Source organism: Bidens hawaiensis, unplaced genomic scaffold (genome assembly GCF_021521415.1).
Source record: "Bidens hawaiensis isolate Kalapana, Puna unplaced genomic scaffold, B.hawaiensis_p1.1 tig00019661_1, whole genome shotgun sequence".
Lineage (NCBI taxonomy): Eukaryota > Viridiplantae > Streptophyta > Magnoliopsida > Asterales > Asteraceae > Bidens > Bidens hawaiensis.
Window position 1 is genome coordinate 50728 of NW_027492983.1, and position 21671 is coordinate 72398.

A 21671-nucleotide genomic window follows, 5' to 3' on the forward strand; every position below is an offset into this window, starting at 1 on the left:
TATATTATAAACAAATTAAAAAAGAAAACTAAGATACCACCATTCATTTGAGTATAAGAATCAGCCCTCCCAATCCCTCCTTCCTAGTTTCTACCTCCTACTCATCTCAAACCGTCACTATATCTCTTCTTTCGTCACTAATAATAATAATCCTCACATTCCATATTACTACTTCTCATCACGTATGAATAATAATAATAATATCTAGTAATATTCTTCTTCTTCTTATTATTATTATTCCTCATCCACCGGACACAATGGAAACCGGCGGCCCACCCGATCCAAAACCGTCGCCTATAAACCGCCTCAACATGTTCGTCGCAAAAACCCAAGTCGGAAGACGATTTAAACTCACCCAACGCAACACCACTTTCACCACCGAGCTTCGAGCGGGCACCGCCACGTTCCTAACCATGGCGTATATCCTCGCGGTCAACGCGAGCATACTCACCGACTCGGGCGGCACGTGCACAGTCCAAGACTGCATCCCACTCTGCTCAGACCCTACTTTCCCGGTCGCAAACTGCACTGGCCAGAATCATCGGGTTATCAAACCCGACGATTCATGCAAGTTTAGCCCGGTTAACCCGGGCTACACAGACTGCTTAACAAAGGTCCGAAAAGACCTGATCGTCGCAACCGTAGCGTCGTCGCTAATCGGTTGCGTGATCATGGGCGTGTTCGCGAATTTGCCCTTAGCGTTAGCTCCCGGAATGGGAGCTAACGCTTACTTCGCGTACACGGTTGTCGGGTACCACGGCTCGGGCAACATTTCTTACGAAAATGCCCTCGCCGCGGTCTTCATAGAAGGAGTCATATTCTTGATAATATCAGCCGTGGGCTTACGAGCTCAGCTAGCCAAGCTAATCCCCAAGCCAGTACGCATCTCCTCATCAGCAGGCATCGGCTTATTTCTAGCCTTCATCGGCTTACAAAACAACCAAGGCATCGGCTTAATCGGCTTCAGCTCATCCACATTAATAACCATCGGCGCGTGTCCGGCTTCATCAAGAGTCTCAGTCGCGCCGGTTATTACTCACCCAAACGGTACCGTTTCACTCCTACCCGGCGGCTCGGCTTCGGGTGACATCATGTGTTTACATAATCGCATGGAAAGCCCAACTTTCTGGCTCGGCGTGGTCGGCTTCGTAATTATCGCGTATTGTTTGATTAAAAACATAAAAGGCGCAATGATATACGGCATTGTATTCGTAACGGCGGTTTCATGGTTCCGTCACACGGAAGTAACGGCGTTTCCGAACACTCCGTCAGGTGACGTGGCGTATGACTATTTTAAAAAAGTCGTTGACGTCCATAAAATCCAGTCAACGGCTGGAGCGTTAAGTTTTAACAATATTAACAAAGGGTATTTTTGGGAAGCTTTAATAACTTTCCTATACGTCGACGTTTTGGACACCACCGGCACGTTATACTCCATGGCTCGGTTCGCCGGATTCGCCAACGCCGCCGGCGAATTCGACGGTCAATACTTCGCGTTCATGTCCGACGCGTCATCAATCGTCGTCGGATCGTTGCTCGGAACGTCTCCAGTAACGACGTTTATCGAATCGTCGACCGGAATTAGAGAAGGCGGTCGGACCGGGATGACGGCGTTGACGGTGGCCGGATATTTTATGTTGGCGTTCTTCTTCACGCCGTTGTTGGCGTCGATTCCGCCGTGGGCGGTGGGGCCGCCGTTGATTTTGGTTGGGGTTTTGATGATGAGATCTGTGGTGGAGATTGATTGGGAGGATATGAAGCAGGCGATACCGGCGTTTATAACGCTGTTATTAATGCCGTTAACTTATTCAATTGCTTACGGGTTAATTGGAGGGATTGGGACTTTTATTGTGTTAAATTTTTATGATTGGGTTAAGGGGGTGTTGGGTAAATATGGGATAGTTAAGGGGGGTAGTGAGACTGTTATTAATAGTAGTGAAGGTGGTAATGGTAACGGGGTAGTAGTTGTAGATGTGAATGGATGTGATAAAAGAGTTGAAGTTTAGCTTTTTTTATTATTATTTGTTATTTGGGGATTTATTAATATCTGTTTTAGAATGTATATATTATATTGTCTTTTTCTCATGTTAAATGATATGAATATATATTTTTTATTAATTAGCTTATAATAGTAGATAAATATAAAAGTTTCCACATCAATCTTATTCCAATGAATAGACTTCAAAAGTGATACGTGTGAAATGACATTTAATTTGTAAGTTATCGATATTAACAATTAAATAATATGATATGTAAATGAGTTGTTTAAAATTTGTTTTGTTGAGTTGATATAAATCATATAATCCTATGTTTTAGGTAATTAACGGTTAACACCGCCATCAGTCCTCTAGTCTAGTGGTCTGCGGGGGAGGGGGCTTTCTTTCGGGTTATCCTCCTAGGGTGGTCATAGGTTCGGATCTCTAAAGCGTCAAAGTAATAATGGATTGTTGAAATTCTAACTTAAGTCGTGAACTTAGAAATTTGTGATGGTAGGCCTAATGTCTTACTTGAAGTCAAAACATTGTTAAGAAAAAGGCTACTTTTTTTAACGAATAATTTTTTACATTTTATGGGGTTTGAACCGATGACCTCTTATTTCATACATTGAACACCTCACCAAAGTAGGAAAAGAAAAAAACAAAACTAATTGTGTATTGTTGTGAAAAAATGTAGTGTGTATTGAAGCCAAATATAGAAACTTTTAATAAAATAATAAATAGGTATGGTCATAGAGCCCTATGATTTAGGTTATTTCCGGCTTGACATGTAACAAAGGAATGGGGAGGGTACCCTACATTGATGGACTGCATTAAAGTCGAAGGTCAAACATATCTTAGCCAAGCTAAGCTTGTGGGACTCTTTGTGGGTCGAATGCTGCCTTTTAGTGTTCTTGTTCAACGTGGGCTTTGAATTGACATAATTAAATGTACTTTTAAAAAGATTAATAGCACAAAATTAAAACAAGACCAAATACAAAGTATTAACATACAAATACGACCGGCATAACAAGGCGCCCAATTATGATCATACCTGCACCGGCTTTCCCATTATAAAGAAAAAAATTTGCACTACGTCTAACTTAAAACGAACGTGTTAACTAGACGTCTTACATTTTTGCAAACTATCGATTTATATGTGTAATTTCTGAATAAGTTAAACATTAAAACAGAACGGGAACTAGGTCGATCTATTCTATGTTGAAACATCCGAAGCATAACTAATTAAACACTCACACGATCTTGCTAAAGAAAAGCTGGAAATCGCGTTGATATTGTCTTTGATTCTATCCTCTTTCTAATTAATCATTTGTACACATTTTTTCACACGATACTAATTTTTGAAAAAACTTTTATGTAAATTAATTGCCTTTTGTAGACAATAAAATAAGTTGAAAAGTTGAAGAAGAAACAAGGTGTTTTGTGCCCAAAATGTGAGTGTCGTATGCTTCCTAAAGTTGAGGCCGCATGTTAGATAATAGGCCGATGTGTTCCTTCTCTACTCAATCCACATTTAATTCAAATTTATGTTCATTTGATTATATATGTGTAGGTCTCAACGTGGGTGGATCTAACAATAGTCTTGGATCAACCGAGCTTAGTGCTAGCAAAAATCATACTAAGCCACCTAAGCGGTCTCGGATCTTGAGATGTTATTTTCAATGGTTTGAGAGAAAGAGAAAGAGAGAGCCGAGAGAGAGAAAAGAAGAGAGTTACAAAAGTTTTCTCTTGGATTAATTTACTTCAAAAATGAACAACCTCCACTTCTCATGGCATGCTTCCTATTTATAGGGAAGCATGCATGAGAAGTAGAATACATCACATGCCCAATGGGCTCTACAACTTATTTCTCATGGGCCTATTACATTCAATATTAACAACTAAAGCCCGAAACATATAATTACAATACAAAAGACTAAAACAAAATGGGACTAACAATCTCCCTCTAGTCTTTAGAATTGGAACCCGTCGGTGTCGTAATCCAGCCAGCCGTCCTCGGGTAGTGGAAGTTCAACAACTCTTCTAACAAATTTGTTGAAGGCTTCCACTATCCGGTCTGTGTTCTGACGATCGATGTCCTCGACGGTTCCCAGGGGTGAATTGTAGAGCTTTTTGATGTCTTCTATGTGCAGCCCCATTAGCTCGTGCTCGTCAAATACGCGAATTTCAGGCAGATCTTTGCAGTGTATGACGACCTCCCCTGTCGTGTTGTCGAATTCCCAGCCAATGAAGTCTCGGAGGATGATGGGAATAAAGGGCTCTCTAAGATAGATGATATGACAATTCTTTGGTGCCCTATATCTCCACATTGTTCGTGGCTCTCCGGTGGCTGGGTCTATTTCTCTTGGGTTCTTGTCTTCCGACCCTTATTTGGCTCAAAATCCTTGTAATCGACCCTCGATTGACGATGAAGGTAATCAGGGATCCAACTATCCAAAATGCTCCCAACCGCACCATGACCTAGAGCTTTTCGAAGATAACTGAGGTCAAGCTCTGGTAGTGACTTCAGCTCATGATGGTTGAGATAAATCAGATCACCACTATATCGCCTAATCGCCCAACACGCGTTCTTCTTATTATACTTTGCATATACAATCGGCGAGTCATCGTGGTAAGGATAGATGAGATCACGGGCACATGCACGACTTGACACAATATGGTTCTGTCTCTTTCTCTTTGGTGGTTCTTGTGTCAAGTCGTCAGTTGGGTTGGAGATGGGATCAGTAGCTGGAGTTTCTGAAGCTTGAACTTTAGCAGGAGGAGTGTCTGGGTTGGGTGAGTAGTTGATGTAGTCATCTTCAACCCTCGCCTCTGTATTCTGATCAACAAGATGCTCCAAGTTCATTCCTGCTTCGATAAAGTCATCCATAACACCTGCAAAGTCATCAGGAAACAAATCTTTATACATGTCAGTGATCTGTGTGTCATGCTACTTAACTTTGCCGGCCGAGTCGTGAGCAGCAGGGTCTTGAACGTCATGTTGAGCTGGTGGAGGTGATTGAGTGTTATCTCCACCTTCACCTCCTGCTGCCCGGGCCCCTCTGTCTCCACTGGCTCCACCTTCATCATCATTATCGTCATCAAAGCTATCATGCACGTTGTCATCATCATCATCTTCACCATCATCTTCACCATCATCATCTTCGTCATCACTATCATCACTTTCATCATTATCATCCTCCTTCTCACCTTCTATTCCACCTTCACTTCCACCACCAATACCACTGGATTGGCCGCCCTGTTGTACTATCCAACCAACAGTCGCCTCACTTTCAGAAGCCTCGACCTGAACTCCTCGCAAGGCCACAGATGGACCTGCGGTAGGCCGTGAACCACCAACTTGAGAAGTCACACCAGACCTTCTCCAACTTCCGAAAACTACATCAAGCCATCCTCCAGACCATGAAGATCATCTTCATGAATTCCCATTAGGTCTGAGGCCGCTTGGTATTTACCCACCATTTCTTCATTCATCTTGACTTGAAGCTCATTCAGACGATCTTGCTTCTTTAGTTTCTCTTGAACATCCTCCATTTCGGCTCTGAGTGTATCAAGGGAAGCAGTTGAAGCGAGCTGATTCTCTAAGGTTGTAACTCTGGAGTTTGTGGCCTCATGTTCAACATCCCATTTTCTAGTGGCATCCTCAATCTTCTTATTTACACTTGTTCTGAGGGCACTTGCACTAGGTAGGTCTCTTTCAAGTGTAGCCAATCTATCTCTGAGCCTTGAATGATCTGCTCTCAAATTAGCGTTTTCAGAGGCTTCTCGATTCATCAGTACTTGAAGATTCTGGATTCGGGTGTGGAAGGTGTTGGTTAATAATCTTTGATTTTCAGCAAGTGCGTCGCTTGCTGCCTTCTGTTCTACCAGCACCCTTATCCTTTCCCTTAAATCTGCCTTCTCTTTTTCATCCTCAAGTGCCTTCTTTTTCATGTCTTTGATGAATTTGAGGAGCACAATTTCTCTCTCAGCCCTTTTAGTGTTGGTCTCCTCCAGGGCGATAATCCTATCGAGGATAGGATCGGCGAATATTGAAGGTGTCGAAGACTTCCCTCAGGCGATGGGTTTGGGTGAGATGATTGTGGATGGTGGTGTGATGGACATTGTGGGTGGTTGGGTCATTTGCAGAGGTAGGGTAACGGATTAGGCAAGTATTGATGAAGTTGTAGTAGTGGGTGGTGTTGGTTGTTTGGTAGGTGGTGTTGTGGATTGGGTTGGAGAAGTTATGACTGTTTTACTCCATAGGCTGGTTGTTTGGATAGGTGAACTGAAGACAGATGATGTGAATATTGAGGAGGTTGTGGGTTCGGTGATTGGTTGTGTGGGTGGTGTTGTGACTTAGGAAGGTTCTGGTTCAGTCTGGGTTGGTTGTTGTGGTGGTAAGGGAGATGAGGATGGTATTTGTGGTAGGAATGTTGATATGGGTTGGTCTGTTGATGAAGGTTCGGGTGAGGATTCTGGTGAGTCGTGGAGCAGGGTTTTGGTTTTCTTGGCTTTGGTTTTCTTCTTAGTCTTAGGTTTCTTGTAGGTAGGGATTTGTATCTTGGTTACGTCTAGAGTCTTGAGGGCTTGGGCTAGGGCTTCTTTGGTGATTTTAGGTTGGTCAGATGGTTTGTCTTGTGAGGTAGTCTTGACAAGAAACTTGGTTGACTTTTGGGAGTCCCCAAGTTTCCTCAAGCGCTTCAGGGGCGGCTGGTCTTCTTCTTCCTCCTCAAGTTCTATAACTTTGCCTTTTTCAGCCTCTTTCCTCTTTAAGTCGTGCTTGGCCTTGTTCGATCCTCGACCGGCTCATCACTGGAATCTTGTTCTTCCCGACCTCTGGCTCATCCTCCTCTTCACTATCATTAGATGCCTCATCCCCAGCAGGCTCTGTTCCTCAAACAATCCAAATTTAGGACCCGGCCTTGGTCCTATATACTGATGTCCCCTTCTTTTGGTGCTAAGCAACACACCAAAGATCGACGTCTTGATCTCATGTACATGATATGGCTCAGGATGAGATTTCTTGTCTTTTGCTTTCTTTGATCCCGGCCTTGGAACATCTGGGATCAAATCATCCAGGAGCATCTGTACGAATCTCGGATACAAAAGCCATGTGGCTCCACTCCTAATATTCCCCAACATGCACAGGAATATTCTTCGAGAATAATTGAACTTCTCTTAAGCAGTTAAAGCATACATGATCCGGACCCAGTCCACACTCATGCTATCAAGCCCTCCACGTATATCAGCAAAGCAATGAATCACTATGTGGAAGAGAAATCTCCAGTTTGGTGGGAGATGCTTCTTCTCAAGGCTTTTCCACTCGGTGTCATATCCCATCTGAGCAACAAATTCAATCAGCTTCTTTCTATCACCCTTCTCAAACTTGTAATCGGGCTGGTCATCAATCTTTAACACCCTTCTAATGTAATCTTCATTAATAGTCAATTCCTTTCTTGCAACTGTTGTTGTAAACGATAGAGAATCATCGGCAACCTTGGCAAACGCCCAGAAGTCCAAGACCCGCTTGTAGTAAATGGCTGGGTCAGCAGATATAGCGTGTGCAAGGGGTGATTGCTTGAGCCCCTTGACCATAGACGTGAAAACTTTATCCTTCTTGGCTTTTGGTAACTCGAGAGCACAAAACAAATTGTGACCCTGAAATCAAATCATAAGATCATGAGAATCATCATTAAAATTAAAATAAGCAAAGCAAATAAGTTATACATATATATAAAAGCCTTAAGTATGTACATATTACATAATTTAATTAATTAGTAGTAGTTAATTAGTTATGTATATTATATAGGTTACTTAGTCTAATATACACAATTTTTAATTCCAAAACAGTCCAAGTGTCCAAACAGTTCAAATTTTCAAAACAGACCAGTAACTGACATTGTTAAATTTTTCAAAATTCAACAAGGGTGAGTTTTTCGCATGAAAAATTTCGCATGGGGAATAGTTTCGCTTCGCATGGGCATGCGAAGTGAAACAGAATGCCCTTTCGCTTCGCATGGGTATGCGAAGCGAAAAACCTATTATGCGAAAAAATCCCACTTGTCAATTTTTGTTTCCTTTTCCATCCGTTGAAGTCGCCTAGCCCTAAATTGGGTTTCCGGAAAGTTTGAACCAAAAACCCTTTGATTTGTCTGGTCAATTGATCCCTTGAACACAACAGTTACCCCTAAATCTACAAACTTTACAAATTAAAACTATAACTAACAAACGATGATGATAATCATAAATCTAATGTTCTTATAACAAATTACGACCATGAGAACATCACAAAATATGTTATCAGTCCCAGATCTAGCCGACGGTTCATAAGAACCGCCGTCTCGATCCACGAGAACCCAGAAATAAAGATGAAAGAGTGAACGGTAGCATTCATGTTGTTATACCGAAGGTGGATAATCTGGATTCAACGGCATAGTGGAGAATAATGAGGAGGATCGATGAAGAATTTAAGAGAATTTAGGGTTTGAATGTTTGAAGATGAGAGAGAAGAGAGAGTAAAAGATAAAAGTGTTTGGTGAATAGTGAAAGATATTTTAGGTTTCCCTTATATATAGGGTCAGCCTATCTCGCGATAAGGTCAAAACATCGCGAATATTCACCGAAAATACACTCTCAGTCCTCGGTCTTTATAATAATTTGCATTTTCAATCCCTAAAAAACATTTACTTATCGAATCCGAGCACTTGTTTGTTTTGCAAAATTTTCTTTTGTTGGTCCGTAACCGTTAACGTTTGCATGATCGATCTCTTGACAAAACAAAACACAATAAAAGAAGATACTAAAATAAAAGCAAAAATAAAATTAAAAATAAAATAAAATAAATTAAAAATAAAACTTAAAATATTAAACTATGCAGATACTTAATATTTTAGAAAAAAAAAACAAAATATACTTAAAATAAAGAAAATTTAAAACATTTTAAAGTTAAAAACAATATTATTGAATTAATTTACACAGTTCTTTTATTTAGTTAATTTACAAAGAACGATCACGACATGTAATCATATTGATTTGCAAAGCCCTAGATCGCGTTTCCATTTTGAAATTATAGTGACACAAGTTCATCATTGACTGTAGATAATGTCCTCCTTTTTAACTTAACAAGTGTTTTGATGCCAAAATGATACATTTGAAGTAAAATTAGGCACGGTGCTTATGTGGTTCCCACTTAATCAGACATATTACTGATTCCATCATACTCGGGCCTACTTTGTGTTAACATATCACCTCAACTTGACTTAAATCTTTCTTAGTTGATCACAGTACTCTTATTAACAAACTTGACTTATTGTACACTGTACACATTACACTTTGTGCTTTGCACACTTGACTCGATCTAGAAAGATTAAAATAAAGCAGAAGTTCAGGCCATAACAATCAGGTCGGATAATACCATATTATCGAGCAGAGAAAGTCCAAGGCTTGAACAAAAGAAAGAAAATAAAACAAAGCAGAAGACTCAGTGCCTTAACAATCAGATCTTGTATGACTACAAACGTAGAAAGTCCAAGGTTTGAGTCAAAAATAAATGAAGAAATAAAGCAGAAGTTAAAATTCCTAAGATTGACTCTTTTTCTTGATTTTTCTGACTCTTTTGTTTTCTTTTTCTTGCTTTTCTTGACTTTTTACTTGACTTTATTCTTGACTCAATGAAAATTAAAATTGACACTGACTTTCATAAGATAACTGTGATTAGGTAAAGAGAGGCTTGGGTATGACATGTATAATTACATTTCTGCCTTCATGAATATGACTTTACTGAATCATGAAACCGCTTCATAATCATATATCCACTAGTACCGGCAGGAATTTAGGTTTATATCATCCGACACTTACTTGTTTGTCAAGCCTACCTACACATCTATGAATGACCTTGTAGCATTTTGTTCTACTCTTTTAACGCGCTAGAATCATTACAAACCAATGTACCATCACTTTCTAAAGAGTCGGATCAAATTCTTAATTGAAAATTTTAAAATAACCGACTCCCTCTACGAAGGAGCTCCCTCTAAGCAGGACAACATTGTTGAATTTTCTTAAGTTTTTCTTAAATAGGAGTAAGGATGAAATTAATATTATATATATAAAAATTAAGATTCTTTTTGTTAAGTCAAGTGACTTGATTTTTGTTTTACTAAAAGTAAATTTAAAATCTTTTTGGTGAGTTAAAGTTAACTCAATTTATCCCTCTAAAAGTGTGACATATTTGAAAAATATTTACAGTTTTAAAAACTAAGAGATAAGATTTACTCAAAAGAAATCATGCCCAATGACACAACGAGAAACAAAAATCGAGCACGACTAAAAGCTTTAGTAAAGAGATCTGCAAAGTTATAGTCAGTATGGACCCTTTTTATGTTGACAAGCTTACGATCATAACAATCATGAATAAAGTGTATTTGGATGTCAATGTGCTTAGTCTTTGAGTGCTGGACCGGGTTTTTAACAATTGCAACGGCTGCCTCATTATCACATTTGATCGTTGATCCATAGAAATTCAAACCGTAATCCAACAGCTGATGCTGGATCCATATCACTTGAGAGCAGCAGCTGGATGCAGCAATGTACTCGGCTTCTGCTATGGAGGTGGACACGGTGACTTGTTTCTTGCACTGCCATGAGATCAACCGATCTCCCAGGAATTGACATCCACCAGATGTAGACTTTCTGTCCAAGTTGCATCCCCCATAATCACTGTCGGTGTAAGCATGAAGTTCCAAGGGAGATTCCTTTGGATACCAAAGACCCAAACGCGGTCTACCATTCAAGTATCTGAAAATACGCTTGACAGCCGTCATGTGGGATTATCTCGGGTCAGACTGATATCTGGCACACTGACAAACAGGGAACATGATATCCGGTCTGCTTGCAGTGAGATACATCAGGGAACCAATCATTGACCTGTAAAGGTGTTGATCGACTGGTTTTCCCGATGGATCAGGAGCTAGAACAGGTTGCGTTGCGATTAGTGTCATGAATGATGATGAGTCCTTGAAACCAAATTTCTGAACAATGTCTTGAACGTACTTTTCTTGGTGAATCAAAGTCCCGTCCTTCTTTTGCTAAACTTGTAAGCCCAGGAAGAAAGTCATCTCCCCTAAGGAACTCATCTCAAATCGCTGTTGCATAACCTTAGAGAACTCCTTGCACAAATCCTCATTCGTGGACCCGAAGATAATGTCATCGACATAAACTTGTACCAAAATCAAATCACTGTTGACCTTCTTGACAAGAGAGTTTGATCGACGATTCCTTTCTTGTAACCATTCTTCACTAAATGATCAGCCAGTGTGGCATACCATGCACGAGGTGCTTGGTGAAGACCATATAGTGCTTTCTCAAGGCGGTAAACTTGATTAGGATGAGTTGGATCCTCAAAACCTGGAGGTTGACTGACATAGATCTCTTCTTTTACTTTCCCGTACAAGAAAGCAGTCTTCACGTCCATTTGATACACTTTGAAGTTCATGTACGAGTCGTATGTCAGGAAGATGCGAATTGCTTCTAGTCTGGCTACTGGTGCATAGACTTCATCGTAATCAAGACCTTCACGTTGCCAAAAGCCTTGTACGACAAGCCGAGCGTTATTTCTTATGATCACCCCTTGTCATCCTTCTTATTTCGGAACACCCATTTCGTTCCGATCGGCTTCTTATTTTCTGGTTTCTTTACTAGCCTCTAAACATTCAGCTTCTTGAGCTGTAACAGCTCTTCTTGCATGGCTTCTACCTAGGAATTTTCTTTCAGTGCAACTTTGTAGTCCTTGGGTTCCACCTGCGAGATAAAACAAGCAAAAAGACATCTGTTAATGTTACCAGAAGTACTGCGTGTTTGGATGCCAGCGGAAGGATCTTCGATGATGTTCTCAGTCGGATGTCGACGATGAATTGGTAGCTGTGGAATTTGGTCGACATGCTCGACTGGTGTGGCCTCAAGCTGAATGGTTAGGCTCTCTATGGGATGGAAGATAGTGGTCGCAGGGACAGAAGCACGTGGTTGAATATCAGTTTCATCTTCTTCTTGATTGACCAAGTGTTCTGGAGCAATGGGACCTTCCCATAAGTTGTCATAGAATGGGACAGCAACGGCTGGAACAGATGTTGTGTTGGCGTTATTAGAAGTCTCATTTGGATTTGGTTCAACCTGCATATTTGATGCATCTACCTCCATTGCAGGATCTTGATTGTCTTCTTCTGAGGGAGGTGTGGGGACAGATTCCACCACACTTGGTTTTGCAGGAGGCGATTCTGCTTGATCGACTTGAACATTTTGATTGTTGTCAGCTGATACACATGAATCAAAATCTGAATCAATCAAGTCTTCAACAACAGGAAATTATGTGGTGTCTGCAGATGGCTGCACATTGTTGACCGGTGCTGGTTGATTAGCCACGGGTTGTACATTAAGTATAGGTGCAGCAGCAGCAATATCCACATGTCCAAGATCTCTCAAAACAGCATGCATCAGGATAGATTGGTCATCAGCAGGTTGAACCGGTGCAGAAACAACAGGGGAAACAGTTTGTGCACCGGGAGTCATATACATCCCACGAAATTGTTTGAACAGTCCCTCATAGTCAAACATCCAGTTAGGACCATTATATGCATCAGTAGGGTTCAATTCTTGCCAATCAATGTTGAATGATTCCAAGATTACTCTAGTTTTCTTGTTGTAGACCCGATAAGAACTTTTGTCAGCAGAATACCCAACAAAATAGCACTCATTCGCCTTTTCAGCAAACTTGGAGGTTGTTCCAGCATTGGTTTGGAGTATGGTACAGGGACATCCAAACGTTCTGAAGAAATTCACCATTGGCTTCGTTCCATAGAAGACTTCATACGGAGTCTTGTTCAGTCTTTTGTTCAGAAGCACACGATTCTGGGTAAAGCAAGCAGTGTTGATAGCTTCACCCCAGAAAATCAATGGTAGTTTGGAATATGAGAGCATTGTTCTAGCGGCTTCCACCAAAGTACGATTTCTTATTTCAGCCACCTCATTTTATTCGGGAGTGTAAGGTGCATTGAGTTGATGAATGATTCCCTTGTTGTGACAAAATTCATTCACCACCTTGTTGCAAAACTCTGTGCCGTTATCGCTTCTGATACACTTCACCTTCTTATCAGTTTGATTCTCAACCAACACAATAAACCTCAGCAAAAACTGCGACGTCTCGTCCTTGTGCCCTAATAGAAATGTCCAACTGAAACGCGAAAAGTCATCAGTAATAACCAGACAATAGGATTTTCGACCTATTGCCATTGGTTGAATTGGACCGAAAAGATCCATGTGCAACAACTGAAGAGTGGAATTTACTGAATTTACAGATTTGGGTCTATGTGGGAGTTTGTGCTGTTTGCATTTAGAGCAAGATAAACATTTTTTAGCATAGTGAAAAGATTTTACTGGTAAACCCCTCACATGGTCACCTTTAACCAACTTATATAAGTTCTTAAAGTTGACGTGACCCAAGCGTCGATGCCATAAAGATGAGTCATTCTCCGAGGCTTTGGACATCAAGCAAGAAACAAAACGCATGGAATAATTGCTTCTCATGTCCAGGATGTAGCCATCGTTGTGCCTCGGAGTACGCATCATAATCCATTCTTCAGGGACTTTAAAACCTGATTTCAGAATGAGATATTCATTTTCAGTAAATAGGGTTGAAAATTTCTTATCACATATTTGAGAGACGTTGAGCAGGTTATGGTTGAGCTGTTCCACCAGATTGACCTCATCGAATGTCAAAGTACCATTCGAGACCTTTCCTTGCTTGGTTATCTCTCCTCCAATGTCTCCGGCAGAAGAAACGTGCCCACCGTTGAATGGTTTGATGTCGAACAACAGTGACTTGTCTGCTGTCATGTGTCGGGTGCAGCCACTGTCCAAGTACCAAATGTTGTTGACAGGCCGTCCAGGCTGACCCTATACACACGAAGAACCAGTTAGTGGAGGGTTTCCCGAGACACTCTTGTCTCGGGAAAGTTAAACACAAAATCACCAAGTTTAATTTTATGATTTCTGAAAATATAAACCTGTGGTGAATCAGAATCTAAAGAACAATCCCTCGAGGAACTTGAATTATGGCTTCCTTGGTTTTGGGAAGGTTTTCTGGATTGTCTTCACTTTTGTTTTTGCTTAACCACAAAATCCTTTTGATCAGCCATGATGAAAACCTTTGAAGGGTTCTTGGGCTTTTCAGCTTCAGACCCCTTTGCTAACCTTTTTCTTTCTCTTTGGGTTAGCCAAAATGGTTTCTTTGGTTTCTCACCCTTTTTGGTCTTGAAATCCGGCTTACTGGAAGTGGAGTGAGTTTGGTTAGACATTTTCTTAGGATGACTCTTAGGAAATGTCTGACCAAACTTACTGTTTAAATCATTTTGTTGTTTGTGCCAATTTTTGCAATGTCTTGCAAGATGAGACGGATTTCCACAGACAAAGCAGCACTTTCTTTGGTTGCATTTATAGACATCTTGCTCACTGAGATATGTGGGATGAGGTGACGTAGTTTGGTTAACATGTTGGTGACCTCTATCTGACTGATAATTGTAAGCATTTGAATGATGAGTTGCAAAATAATTTGATTGCCTATGTTTCTGTCGAGAGTAATAAAAGGCACTATCAAATTGATCATAATATTGAGAATTATTGTTATAATTTGTATTTTGAGAAAATGAAGTTTTCTTGGGTGGCACATATTTACATGAAGTGCTTGGTTTTTCATTTTCAAAGCTAATTTTCTCTTTTATTAAGTTCTCAATTTTATTATCAGTTGATGAGCAGCTTTGACTAGTCTGTTCATTTACATTGACTTTAACGGTTTCATCAAATACAGTTTCACATTTTGAATCAGAAGAGGAACAATCACTTTCATTGCAAACATTTATACAACTGTCATCACTTGATGATTCACAAAATACATCCTTTGATCTAGACATTAAACTTCCTAACATTGATTCACACACTTTATTACAAACAGGATTGTTAATCATTTTTGTTAGACCCACACAAGATACAAAACGGGGTTCTAACTCTCCTTTTGGTTTACAACCCTGGTTAACCTTCCCACAATCACCACTTACATCACCTGCTACACAAGACACGTTGACGTTAGACTTATTAGATGATGGAATTTGAGCTTCTGATGGAGAGGCAGCAGAAACAAATTTCACTGGTTTTGGTAGTTTACCAATACCATAAGCCATCTCTTCATCAGGAGAAGTATTATAGCTAAAATGGGGTAGGCAAGTGTAATTGTCATTCATTGGTGGGGGCATCGCTGAATAATCATAACCTAGCCTAGATTTAACTTAAGTACTTCTCTGAGCTCCAATAAGATCATCTAATTGTTCAGATGATGCTTCAAATCTTTCAACTTGTTTTTCTTTTTCCTTTTTGTCAGAAACTTCAAGTTTTAACTTTTCAATTTCATCTTTTAATTTATTTACAATGTCCTTGTAATAGATGACATTGTGCTCTCCTTGAAAGATTTTAAGTTTAAGATTTGCAACATCATCGTGATGTGTTTTAATCTTTTCAACATATATCTTGTCAGTCTTTACATAGTCAGCATTTAGTTGATGAAGTTTTGCGTTTTCTTTCAAAAATTCATCCTGAAGATATCTATCATATGTAACTTTATTTACGCAAGCTTGAGAGCAAAGATTTCTTTTTACCTCATCAGATGGTGACGCATCAGAACTTGCAACAGCAGATGAAGAAGCTTCATTGTTTATGAAAGCCATGCCAGCCATGTTGAGAGGATTCTGCAGCTCTTGGAATTGATCATCCCAATCCACACCAACTTGGACCTCCGATTGGGAGACAAGGGCCTTTGAGTTTGAGCTTAAGTGGCCCTTGTGTGGATGACCTCTGATTCTTTTGAGATGAGCTGCTTGGCTTGTGCACCTCATGCCTTTTTCCTGCAGCCTTGCTGTTCTCCTCCTCTGTCACCTCAGTCACACGAATATCATTGGCAGGTTTTGATGGGTTCGTACATTCTCGAGAAAAATGACCCATTTCACCACAGTTGTAACATCGCAGCTTCGACTTGTCAAACCCAATCCTTTTTCTGTCAGAATCATTGAAGCTATCTTTCCCGTAAGTCTTCATGAAGTTTGTAGCTCTTTGCACCGCCATTGCCATTTGGTACTTGATATCCATCTTTTCAAGATCCTTTTGATTGATATCTCTTAAATCTCCAGCTTCAACTGTGGTGGCAATAGATTTTCTTGCATCAACTCTTCATGGCTTGACAGAAAAGCGTGAACTATTGCGATGTTGGAGTCATTTAACATGGGTAGTGCTTCACAAAAACTTGATGGTTTGCTTGGTTGAGGTTTTGAAGATGAGGAAATCCCTTGAGCTTTTAAGGCTTGGGCAACCGCACTGTTGACTGCCTTTTGAAATGAACTTGTACTTGAAGATTCTGATTGATTACTGGTTGAGATGAATGCTGTTGGTTGTGAAGGCACACTTGGGGAGTATTTAGGAGTGGTTACAGGATACACATTCTGTTGAATCTTGCTTAAGAAAGCAGTTGGCATTGAGGATGCAGAACTCACTCCAGCTTGATTTATTGGATTTAGATGATTATTCATTCTCATTTGTTCATCCATCTCAAATGACTTGATTGTGGAGATCAAATCACTATTTGTCATGGCATTCAGATTTGTAGTTCTTTTGATTGTAATTGTATTGGTGCTCCAGCTGTATGGTAGTGAATTCATCAACTTGTGATTTACCTCAACATTTGCAATGTTGACACTTGCAGCCCTAATTCTTACCATCAACTTTTCAAATCTCTTGACCAGGTCCAAAACAGCTTCACCTTGACGATGATTAAACATATTGAATTCTTCCTTTAATAGGGTTTTCTTGTTTTCCCTAATTTCGGCATTTCCCTCAACTTTCTCAACAAGTACTTCCCACAGACCCTTGGCACTTGTGTGTTCACGAAGAGTTTCAGTGATCTCATTTGAAAGGCAAACAGTCAAAATGAGATAGGCTTTCTTGTCTTGTGCTAACAAGTCCCTGTCTGCTTGATCATAGTTTTCTGGAGCCTTAAGTTGTTCCCCAGCATCAGTGCGAGTCACGGGAACATGAGGACCTTGTTCAAAACATCTCATTAAATTAGTCTCAGTCAATGAGATGTAGTTCATGAATCTCCATTTGAAGTCTGCAAAGTTATCATCCAAGGTCATATACTTTGGTGGCTTTGTAGGTGTTCCCACTTGGTTTTCCAACAACAAATACCCTTTCAATAGCTCAGAATATGTTCTTGTCATGATTTCAGAAGTGTCAAGCACTTTAGCAACCTTCAAACAGCTTGAAATTCAACACAGGCAAGTTTTTCGCGCGAAACCCTTTATTCAAGCGAAGCGAAAAAGTGAATTCAAGCGAAGCGAAAAATTCAGCTAAGCAAAGTGAAAAAGTTCAGCTAAGCGAAGCGAAAAAGTTGCCCCAGGCGAAGCGAAAAACTTCTGATGAACAGTAATGCGAAGCAAAAAAAAAATCTATGCGAAGCGAAACGTGAACAGTGAAGCAAAGCGAAAAAGTTATATGCGAAGCGAAAAAGTTCAAGCGAAGCGAAATTGCTCTATGAGAAGCGAAAAACCCTTTGATGCGAAAAAGTTCAATTTTCTAGAAGCAATCTTTCTTGGGATCTGTTCCACCTAACCTGTCAATGCTAGGTCATAGGTAGGTACACTGATTTCATGCCATGAGAAGCGAAAATTTTCACTTGTCAATTTCAACACCTTTCAAACAACCCGTAACGCCAAAGCTTATCGCTTTTAAGCCTAAAACCTTTTAGATCTAGAATTTGAACACTTGCTATTTTCACCAATAACACTTTCTAAAACTTTTATGAAGATTTTGCCAATTATTTTTGTATTTTTCTTGTTTTTGTGGTGTTTGTGAACTTTTCTTGCAAGAACACTTGTTTTCTTCTTCTCAAGATCAAAACCCAAGGTTGTGATCTAAAAACCCTCAACTAGTGAGCCGAAGCTCTGATACCAATTGTAGGTCCCAACGTGGGTGGATCTAACAATAGTCTTGGATCAACCAAGCTTAGTGCTAGCGGAAATCACACTAAGCCACCTAAGCGGTCTCGGATCTTGAGATGTTATTTTCAATGGTTTGAGAGAAAGAGAAAGAGAAAGAGAGAGCCGAGAGAGAGAAAAGAAGAGAGTTACAAAAGTTTTCTCTTGGATTAATTTACTTCAAAAATGAACAACCTCCACTTCTCATGGCATGCTTTCTATTTATAGGGAAGCATGCATGAGAAGTAGAATACATCACATGCCCAATGGGCTCTACAACTTATTTCTCTTGGGCCTATTATATTCAATATTAACAACTAAAGCCCGAAACATATAATTACAATACAAAAGACTAAAACAAAATGGGACTAACAATATGTTATTAGTAAACAAAGTTGTCGGTAACTATATAAGAAGTCTTAGCTATGTATTCTTCTTCATGCAAGAAAATACTTATATTTATAAAATTGCATTGATCACAATATGTGTAGTGGGTTGGCGCTCCACTTCACCTCAATTCCACATGTCTCCATTTGATTGTTTGTGCACACGTCCATATCACCCTGCCTTGGCTTGTTAACACACTCACCGGCTTGCCTTTAAGACCCACCTCGTTATGGTGTTTAACACACTTAGGTAGCGTTTGGTAAAAGGAAATGGGAGGTGGAATGAAATAAGTCATTCCAAAGGAATGAAAAAAGCCATGTTTAGTTGTCATGTGGTAATGGAATGAATCATTCCATAATGAATGAAATTCCTTCTAAATATAGGATTTTCATTCTTTAAGGAGTATGTGTTTTTTTTTTCATTCCTTCAAGAAATGGAATCGACAACAACACCAATAATAATAATAATAAAAGATTATTATTATTATATTATAATTATTATTACATTATCAAATTATTATATTATTGTTATTATTTTTATTATTATTTATTATACTATAATACAACAATTGTTATATTAGAGTTATTATCGTATTATCAATATTATTAAAATTATTTGACGAGTCAACGCTTCATAGCACACATGTGTGATTCAACATTTTTATGATTATTTTTATTCGCTTTAATGGTCTCGTTGAAGCGCGCAAGTATTAAAAATGAGTTAATACGAATATTCATATTATTAATATTATTTATTATTATTACTAGTAGTACCAGTAGAAATAATAATAATAATAATAATAATAAAGGGATGATGATTCTCTTCCTATGTGGTAACTAAACATAACAATGAAATGGTAATGGTCCATTTTATTCCTTTATCCATTCCATTCCCTCATCTATTCCATTCTGTCATATCAAACATACCCTTAATGCCCTTTAGTTTGACAGACTTGACATGAGGCAGTATACCACTACATATAACCATATTAAAAGGGCAATGTTTGTTGGGAGTCTTTTGCATTCTAATTTCTCTGTCCACTAATAACCATTACCTAATTTAATTATAGTAATATTGATATTCAATTCCTAACTTTTATTGCTTAATAATAATAGATGATCAATGAATAAAGAATAAAATGGTGACAAGGTTGGGACTAAGACAACCAACTCAACAAGCTAGATTAAATGGGGACCAGTCGACACTTTCTTACAATATATTATTTCAACTTGAGGTTAATCTTATCAACCAAATATGTATATTTTTAATATATTAGCACGTTTTAAGGTTTTTAATAACCTTTAACACTAATCTATTTTGCTTTCTAGTGTCTCAATTTTTTTTGCAATAATGCTGGTTTCCATAAACAACGGATCACATTTGGGTGTTGAACGGATCTTCTTCAAGGGTTGACAAGTTGGTGCACACATGCTTAAATTACTAATTGCATATTTTGATGATGACAAAGAATTTAGATCATATAATTGAATGCCAATTTTCCTGCCAAGATCAACAAATCGTGCAAAACATCGACAAACTCATAATCACATATACGGTCAAACCTTGGAATGACCGCAGGGCTGGCCCAATCATTTTGAAAGCCTATTGTAAGTTATAAAATCATGACCCTTTTGCCTAAAATCCTTCCTTTTTTATTTATTATTTATTTATTTTTTATTATTCAAATTATAAACCAAGAAAAGATTGTTTTGATGCACACACATAATAAAAAACAATACACTGTAAATGCATTTAACTGAATGTGAATAAATCAATATAAATATTGGTGCAAATTCGTACAAATTAAACGAGTGACAATAGATAGAAGCAATGACACATGTAGTGTATCCAAATGAAAATGGTGTTTCAGATTCATGCAAAAGATTGGTATAAAAAAATGGAATTACTATGTAAAATAGTAACCAAGTTTTAAATTGTTTCAATCAGTTCACTCACAAAGATTTTATTCCAATCAAGTACTAAATTTTCCTTTTTGTTTCAGTCCTAGATATTTTACTTAGATAGCAGGTTATATAGTTTTTTTTTTCTCTTTTTAATAGTTTGACATTGTAATATTTTTTATTATATTTGAAAACATTAGTAAATATTGAGAAAAATAATTTTTAAATTGCAAAAAAATTGAAAAATTGCAAAAAAAAAATGAGTAGTAAGACATCACCCTTCTTTTATGTTACGGTTTTTTTTTTATAAAAAAAATACCATTTTTTAAGAAAAAATTACAAAAAGATAGTTAGGTGATATTAAAATATTTATTAGCTAGTAGAATTATTAATTGATTCCATACAAAAAAAATAAAAAAATAGGAACATATTAATTATATTGTAATTTTTTTAGATTTTTTTTTTTGTTGTAAGTATTTAGGATTTTATTTTATTTTATTTTTTTGAAATTTTCATAATTTGAAAACTATTTTTCTCAATTTTTAATAACTTTTTCAAATTTTTAAAAAATATTATACAATGTCAAACTATTTAAAAATAAATAAAAAAAACCTAGATAACCTGCTATTCAGGTAAAATATCTAGGATTGGAAAAAAAAAAGAAACATTAATAACCTGATTGAAACAAAATCTTTTGTGAGTGACATAATTGGAACAATTTCAAAATGTGGTTACTATTCTACATAGTAATTCCATAAAAAAACTAACCAGGTCACTGAAATTTTTTTGAAAGTGAGCCAAACTCTCAAACTGATGACTAGTTTGAACAATTTTGATTCCAAACTTAATCTTATTAGGGACAAGCCTTAGCCACAAAAGCAACTAGCTAGTTTTGACTTAGGATCCTTCTAATTGTTATATATAAAGAAGAAATATTGATGCACAAACTCGCAAAATGCATTATTGCAGACATATAATGCATTTCAAAACAAAATTACATAATTTTTGGTCTTTGCCTGACGGCTCGTGCCATATTTTATAAAACGGTGTACGCCATCATTGGGCGTCCTCTATCGACCTGTTCCATGCCAACATGAGAAACCTAATCGCGTCTTTAACAAAATCAGGTGGTCGGGTTTGATTCGCAGGCCTTCACAATGGATTTCCACCTCCTCATCGGTTCGTGCTATGCTTTATAACGAGTAGGTTACGACTTGTGAGTCTGATCCGCATAGCCTTTTCTTTCTTTCTTTTTTTGGGATTTCCCCCTTTTTCTATTTCCAACGTTCTTAGCACGTAAAAATGTAGGGCCAATACTCTATATTGTTATTAGGAATGTGTAT

The 21671-nt window shown here is 38.4% G+C and overlaps 1 pseudogene; it reads left to right on the forward strand.

Moving 5' to 3' along the window:
- Positions 1-232: 232 nt before the first annotated feature.
- LOC143558871 (adenine/guanine permease AZG1 pseudogene) lies at positions 233-2006 on the forward strand (annotated as a pseudogene).
- Positions 2007-21671: the final 19665 nt, after the last annotated feature.